We start from the raw sequence: 8842 nt of genomic DNA, 5'->3' as shown, positions 1-8842 counted from the left end.
TGAGAAATCGATGTTTTACTGAAGCAGATTTCAGAAAAATGAGAATTGCTCCATCAAAATTGAAATTCCTTTTTCAAACCTAATAATAATATATTGAATCATATGACCATTGACCAATTCGATTCACATAATTATATATAATTGCATCAAGAATGTCTTATGATTAATTATATATGTCAACCATTGACCTCTTTTACTTTTTTCCGGTTTAAAATAATAAATAAAAAGATAAATAAATAATAATAATAAAACATAAAAGTAAAAGGTTTTTTTTTTTAGAAAAAGGACTAAAATAAAAGGGTTAATGATGTTTTTCACCCCTGTAATATATGTCATTTCCGGTTTTCGCCCCTATAAAATTTTCGGTTTGATAGGCACCGTCGTAAAAATTTTATTTTCCGGAAAACACCCCTAATAGGCCATTTTCAGAATTTTTTTTCAAGAAATTTTGGTTTTTGAATGGCCTATTAAGGGTGTTTTTCGAAAAATAAAATTTTTACGAGGGTGAAATTCAAACCGAAAATTTTATAGGGGCGAAAACCGAAAATGACATATATTACAAGGGTGAAAAATACTATTAACTCAAAATAAAATAACTAAAAAAAATAAAAAGTGGACTAAACGAACATAAATGAGGTATTTTAAAATACCCCTCCGCCGAAATTTTTCTTGAAAAGTAAAAAAAAAAAAATCAGGCCAAAAGACATGTGAAATGGAATCTTAGGTCAAAAATTGGAGTATGACAGATGCCCCTATTTAAGTTTCTTCGTCTGGGATCTGAAGATGAAATCTTCGATTCAACGGGCAGAAGATGTAACACCCCGTTTTCCCAACATAAAAATTTCATTTAAATAATCAGATTTTCCACATAAACGGAATGCTACACTTCTTAAAAATCATAAATGGAATTATTAACTAATTATCCTTCAAAATATATATTCAACATAAATATTCAAAACTTCGCAGCGGATTAAATTCAACATCTAAAATAGTTTTGGCACGAAGACCTCATCAAAACATCTCATAAAAATCCAATTTACAATTTAATCTTATAAATTCATAAGCAACTAGTTTGGACACCCGTGCCAAGCACGGGCTAGAATTTCGGCATATCTAATGGAGAGAATATTGTGACGTATCAAGTGTCAGTTAAAATTCTCGTAAACTTAGTTCAGCTGGTATGGACAATGCATAATATATGGAAGGTCCGGGATTCAAACCTTGGACACCACAAAAAAATAGTGTAATTTAAATCTCATTGGATAAAATATTGGAGGTCGAAGAACAAATAAGTGGAAAAAAAACTCATACTAAAGCCTTAAAATTTTGAAAGAAGATGCGACATCATTCTCACCTGTGTGGTTGTTTTTTCTGCAATGTGTCGAATCACACAAGTGTTGTCTCCCCCGTAAGTTCCAATGGTGATATCATATACGCTTCAACAATTATGGGGAGCGAAAGTGCTTCGTGGTGGTGGATCGTGGACACGAAGAGTATCGTATTTAATTGAGAGATGGTAATGTGTCAAGGGTGGGTTAAAATAACACATTGAATGTCATATAATAGATATTGAATAACATATCAGTGAGATGACTCATAATCTCTTAAGATTTTGAATGTAACTGTGATGTCAATCTCACTTTTGTGTTTGCTTTTAGTCTAATGTTATGATAGAATCCAATACAGGTTCCCACAAAAGTCTCAACATTATTATGATTTGTTTTGTTAATTTTTTGGTGTCATTTGTTAAATTTTGTATCTTAAATTTTAGTTTTGAGATGTCATTCGCTTCCATGCAATTTTTTTATTCAACCTCTATTATTTTAAATTTCTTTAGTTTTAGTCTTTGGTCTGTTTTGACAATGGAAAAATGTAGACGTGTTCTACTAAGTTGACAAAATACACTTATTAGATATTTTAAATTGATGTGACATTTTTTGAATGAATCTATTATTTTGGTAGCATGATTACCCAGTAATTTTCAACACCTTCAACAAATTCATAAAATTATCAGCATCTCATTCTATTCCCTATACTCTCACGAATAAAGCACACACTCCTTAGTTTTTCCCTTATTATTTCTCTCTTGTACACATTTCTTTTTCATCTTCTTTCTTTTTCTAATTTACTTTCTCTTTTCTCTTGAAAGAAAGGAACAAAGACATCCTCTATGAAACTATCACCAACCACATTTTTTACCATGTTGTGCCTTTGAGCTTATTTGATTATCACATCATATCACAAATACATATAGTCTCACACCTAAGGGGTAGACGTTAATGTGTCATGTATGATTTAAACTTCTACATTATATGTAAAGAGTAGACAATAAGCAAACATATAAGTGAGATGACTAATATATCCAATGTCTTAAGGGTTTAAATGTGATGTGAATTTCACATGTGGGATTTCTCTTAGTCAAATGTGATGATCAAACTCATTGTAGGCACTCTAAGAACTCCAAACATCATGATGAACTGTTTTGATAGTTTTTTGATTTCATTTGCATAAGTTTTTTGATATTAAATATACATTTTTGGATGTCATTCACTTTCATTCAAATGTTTTTATTCAACCTCTATTATTTAAAATTCTTTCACTTTTGCTCTTTGGGGATCTAACGATGAAAAAATGCATGTGTTTTGCCGTGTTGACAAAACGATATTTTAAAATTAAGTGCCATTTTTCAATTGAGTCTTTTTTTTTGTTGGTGAAATAACTACTCATAAATTTTTAACTCCTTCAACTAAACCATAAAATTACCAATAACTCACTTTATTTTCAATACTTTCACTTACGAAACACACACTATTTTTTTCTTCCCAATCATTTATCTCATTTTCAAATTACTTTTTCGTATTCTTTCTTTTTACAATTTCCTTTCTCTCTTTTCATGAAATTTAGAATCATAAACCTCTCTCGATGAAATCACCATGAATCCACCTTTTTAATCATGTTATACTCCCTTCGTCCCGGATTAACTGAGTCATTTGCTCATTTCATACATATTAAGAAGAACGTATAAATGAAGGAGAGAGAAGGTTTTAAGTGCTCTTGTTAAGTATTGGTGCATTCTCCACTGTTAGAAATGCAAAGTGGAATATATTGAATTGGGAGTGATGAAAGTAGTATTGATCAGCGTTATAAAGAGAAAAAAAGTAATTAATATTGCATTGAAAAGTGAAATGGCTCAGATATTTTGGGACACTTTGTTTTTGAAAATGACTCAGTTATTATGAGACGGAGTGAGTACCTCCACCGACCTTATTTGGTTATGTCACCAGATCATAGACGCATAGTCTCACAATTAAGAGAGATATGTTATTGTGTCAATTGTAATTTAAATTTTCACATTAGATGCAAGAGTAGATGTTGAGACACTTATAAATGAGATGACCAATATAAGTAGATGTTTAATTTTTATATTGAATTTAAATTTTTTGTTGTTGTTCACTTCCATGTAATTTTTTTTTATCAATCCCTATTATTTTAAATTTCTTCACCTTTTATCTTTGGTGAGATTTAACCATAGAAAAACTCTAATGTGTTATGCTAAATTAACAAAATGCGTGCTTATTAGAAATTTTTAAATGTTATTGTGTTTTTTTAATTAAGTCTAATTTTTGGGTAAATTAATTACTCAAAAATCTTGATCTTCTTCGACTCACTTTATTCTTTATAATATCGTGGACAAAACACAACTTTTTTACAGGTATCATTTATCTCAATCTAAAAAAAAATATCTAATTTTCTTTCTCACTTCTCATGAAAGAAAGGAACCTCTGTTTGACCCTATTTGACTATGTCATATATTTACGGACGCGGGAGTCACACCATTGGGGGAGAAATGCTAATATGTCAAATATGAGTTAAAGTTCTACAATTGATGGAATAGTAGATGTTGAATAACATATAAGTGAGATGACACACATATATGTGCCAAGATAATTTGAATGAAGATATAATATTAATCTCACGTGTGTCATTTCTCACAGTCTAATACGATGATACAACCCAATGCAAGCTCTATGGGAAGCACAAACATTATAATGATTTTTTTTTTTTGACAAAACATTACAATGATTTTCTTTGTTAGTTCATTTGTTTATTATTTTATCTTTGATACTTTGAATGTCATTCGTTTTCATGCAATTTGTTTTATTCAGCCTTTATTATTTCAAATTTCTTCACCCTTTTAAGAGTTTGGGCAAATGAGAAAGCTAGTTATGAGGTGTCAACATAGATGAGAAGTCGTAACTTTCTCTTGATGCCCTTGTATTTTATTCCTTTATTAAAAAAATAATTAAAAAAATAATCATCTTTGGTCATTTGTGGATCTCACAAAAGAAAAACATAGATGTATTATACTAAGTTAACAAAGTACATGTTTATTAGACATTTTAAATTGATATATTTTGAATAACTCGAATATTTTGGTAGTATAATTACCTAGATATCTCCAACTTCTTCAACAAACCCATAAAATTAACATCAACTTATTATTTTCCCTTATTGCTTCTCTATGTTCAAATTTCTTTTTCATCTTATTTCTTTTTCTAATTTACTTTCTCTCTTCTCGTGAAAGAAAGAAAAAAAACATCCCTCTTTGAAACTGCCACCAACCCACCTTTTTACCATGTTGTGCCTCTGACCTTATTAGGCTATCACACCAAGTCACAAATATAAAGAGTCTCACACTTAAAAAGAGATGTTAATGTGTCATGTGAGAGTAGGTTGGATGCAAGAGTAGATTTTAAGCAACGTGTTAGCGAGATGACCCGTATACATAATGTCTTAAGGTTTTGGATCAAAATATGACGTCGATCTCATTTGTGAGGTTTCTCTTAGCCAAATGTGATGCTCCAACCTATTGTATACTTCCGCTGAACTCTGAATATTATGATGAATTGTATTCTTAGATTTTTTTATGTCATTTGCTTGGATTTTATATTAAATAAAAAAACTATTTCAATTTTTTATTTTATTTCAAATTCCTTCACGTCTGTCTTTGGTGGGATCAAACAATGGAAAAACGTCAATGTGTTACGATGGACTGAAAACTACACGCTTATATTGTTTCAAATTCCTTCACTTTTTGTCTTTAGTAAATAAGATACATACGTACGCAACAAAAAAAAAAGTACAAATTTTGATCTGCAATAGAAGAAATATGTGGGAATGAATAAAGGTCAAGGTTTAAAATTTAAAAGGCAATAAAGTCCGCATCCTTATTTACTTTGAAATACATGTTGTCGTATACATCTTTGCGTTGAAACCATTTGATTTCCATTGCTATTGCTATAAATACAATAATGAGCTGTTAATTGATATTATATATTTGATTAGAAATATAATATCGCACATTTACAGGTTAACATAGTGAATGATGACATAATTGAATTTTGAGTCAAGAGAAAATATAATTTTGTATAAAAATTGAGACCCAAGTTGCTAAGAAAATAAAAGCACTATTTAGTTTCAAATAAATTAGAAAATTTAAAGCTTAAAATGTACCTTTTTTGTACAGTTTTTTTTCTTGGTGGATTTTTTAGTTTCAAAAAATAAATTATAAAATTGAATTGATTTGAAATCTTGGTGGATTTTTTTATTTTTTATTTTTTGTGAGATGTTGGTTGGGTTTATCATCAATTCCTATCCAACCATTCTTATTTTATTAAATACTATTAATATGATTCGAAAGAATTTAACGAATCAATTCTTCTTATTCTTACTTCTAATATATGATCAAAAAATAATTGGGAATTTTCTTTTACATATTTGATAATTGACTAATATATAGCTAAAAAATAATTGAGAATTCCCTTTTACATATTTGACAATTGGCTCTACTTAAAATTCCAAAAGAAAAAAAAAAATTGGTACGGATCTCTGAATTAATCCTTCACTTGTGTATGTAAGAATTATCATAGTGGCAAAAGAACGGAGATTGGACACCTTACTCTATCTTCTTTTAATATATACATTTAATTTATCATTAAAAAGAATATCTTGGAGATTGTCTTATATTATGTGACTTCAAATTGAAAAATAATAGTGGAGTAGTGAGTTGAGGCTTCTATTTTCTATGTGATCAATTGCTACACAGACAGGCACATCTTCATAAAAATGCATCTAGGATCTCATCGTTATTCTGATCGAAGGTACAATTCTCCGAACAAATAAAAACCATGGTACACTCTTTCAAGCCCTCGACAGTTTACCTTGGCGTGACTTGAAGAAAATCCTCCTCATCGGTAACCCTTGACGGATCCTGAAGGATAGTTATTCCAGAAGAGGGAACTTCGTTTTTTCCAACCATCTTAATATTATCGGAACATATAAAAATCAGTAAATCGAGGATCGTTGTAAATTTCAAAATTAAAGTTGCATATAAACACCTTTTCTTCAGATCATGAGCGGCTATCAAATTAGGATTAAAGATCAGCTTTATAGAGTAAATTGTATTCTAGACGGTAGCAGATCCTGACAAATAATTTCAAAAATATTCAGGTGAAATAACCAACGTTTTACCAATTAATATTAAGAAATAAAATTAAGAAATAACCAATGTGTTACCAATTAATATTAAGAAATAACAAACCTAAATTAAAAAAAAAAATCAGAACGCATCGATATCAACTATAAAGGTATTTAAGATTAAGTATTATGTGACTTCCATTAATTTCAAAAATACACTAACAGAGCCATTAAAAAAAATTATTCTTGTACAAAAAAAAACTGCAATTTACGACCTAAAATAATAGTTTAGATAATAATTAATTATTGATAAAAAAAAATCATATTGAAAACTATACTAACAGTTTACGATCTAAAATAATGTACTACAATTTACTTGTTCAAAAGTATAATAACACAGCCATATCATTCTTTTTTTTAAAGAACACAGACATATCATGGTTACGATCTAAAATACAATTAATAATTGATAAAAAAATCTTATTGAATAAAATTAGCCCATATCTATTTAAATAAATTTATATTATCAGCCAATTACGCAACATTAAAAGGAAAATCAATGTCATTAATGACTTATTAAATAAAAAATTATGATGAACACGGATTGTCTAAAGTATTCAAGCTGTTTTTTCGGATTACCATTAAAAAAAATTACATTTAAAAAGCATTTTTTTTTTAAGTTTAAAATGCAATTTATAATTTGTAAGTTTGCACATATCTATTTGAAAAAGAAAAGAAAAAAAAAACGTAATTCAGGTGTAACACAAAATTGTTACCTTGCCAGATCTTAACTTTGGCCAGCAAGACAACCACAACTACTTTTTCGATCTCCCCGGCAGCAACAAAAACATCAAGTTCCTCAGTATATTGTCCAAAAAGAGTGACCTTAAATTTAAACCTAACAAAAAAAAAATCAAACCAAATTAACACCTAAAATTAAATACTCTCTCCGTCCCAAATTGTATGTCACTTTAGAAAAAATATTTGTCTCAAATTGTATGTCACTTTAGAATACCAATGAAACATTAATGTTAGTTTTCCTATTATATCCTTAACTATTTATACTCTTTCGTTTTTCAATTCTTTCATTTATCTTTCCCATACATTTATTAAGGATAATTTTGTAAAACAAATCATAATATCTTTTCCCACACAATATTAATTACATTTTTTAATATGTGTGAAATGCCCAAAACGTCGTATAATTTGGGACGTTGGGAGTATAAACTATAAAACCAATCGCACATTTGCAAAAAATTACGAAAAACACTAACCCATCATAATCCAACTCCATGGCCACCATCTTAGTTTTGGCTCCATTTCGTTCATATTCCCTTTGCATACCAACACCGGTCAACATACTCATGACATCTACATGCAAATGAAATCGAATCAATGAACAAGCAATATAAATGATAAAAACCACAAACAATTAAATTTTAATTTTCATACTGACTAAGTAATCTGTGTCATATTCAGAGTTGAATACATCAATAAGATTTGCTATCAGATAGATATCTGAAGGCACACCATTTTTGTCACATAATTTCACTTTGGTGTTAAACTGAAAATTGAGTTTGTATTCGTGCTTTGTGGTCCGATAAGATCCAAGATTCACAGCAACACCAAAGTTACTCATAGAGTAGACCTTTCCTTCGTGCGGGTCCTTCTCAAATTTGTAAATCAAAGTTCTTCTCATAGTGGCGTGAATCTTGTTTCCTATAAGGTAAAGAATAAAATAATCAATTTTACAACAACAAAACTTTAATCAACAAAAAGCAGTGAAAAATGTAATATACTCACAGATGCATCATGAGAACCATATCAAGAGAAAACGGATGTGTGTCGCGATTGACGTCACGAACAAACCAAACACGGACAATCCGTACAACTATGCTTCAAGATTCCTTCACCCGGCTAATCTCAGAGATGTTATCTGATATTGGTGTCATTGTAATGTTTTTTTTTTTGTTTCTATTTTCGAGGTTGAGTGGTCAGAGAAATAGGCAGATGATTGAACAGAAGAAAACACCGGTATATATAGGTTAATTGTAATACGATTGACTTAAAAAAATATGACAAAATAACATCAAATCGTTGCAATACGATTGGCTTAAAAAAATGACATTGACACATGTCAATGTAATATTGGAGGAATGTATACAAATGACATGAATTAATTTTAATTATTTTTTAATTATTTACCACAATTCATTTCGGTAATATCATTATAGGCTTAGGATTTGCTTATAGGTTAAGGCTAATTATACGTGAATCAAGCATTGAATTCTAACTTTTTTTCTTTAAAAAAACAATGAATTATGCTAATCTTTTTGTCCTTTCTGATTAATCCATACAATTGTGC

At 29.3% G+C, this 8842-nt stretch overlaps 1 long non-coding RNA gene across 1 annotated transcript; it reads right to left on the bottom strand.

The window, feature by feature from the left end:
- Positions 1-7180: 7180 nt before the first annotated feature.
- Positions 7181-8470, bottom strand: LOC120577295 (uncharacterized). Its single transcript, XR_005643362.1, has 3 exons — positions 8281-8470; positions 7752-8196; positions 7181-7375 (listed from the first exon to the last, which is right to left on the bottom strand). It is a non-coding gene; the product is annotated as an uncharacterized lncRNA (long non-coding RNA).
- Positions 8471-8842: the final 372 nt, after the last annotated feature.

Source organism: Medicago truncatula, chromosome 8, assembly GCF_003473485.1.
Source record: "Medicago truncatula cultivar Jemalong A17 chromosome 8, MtrunA17r5.0-ANR, whole genome shotgun sequence".
Classification (NCBI taxonomy): Eukaryota; Viridiplantae; Streptophyta; class Magnoliopsida; order Fabales; family Fabaceae; genus Medicago; species Medicago truncatula.
This window is presented reverse-complemented; position numbering and strand designations above follow the sequence as displayed.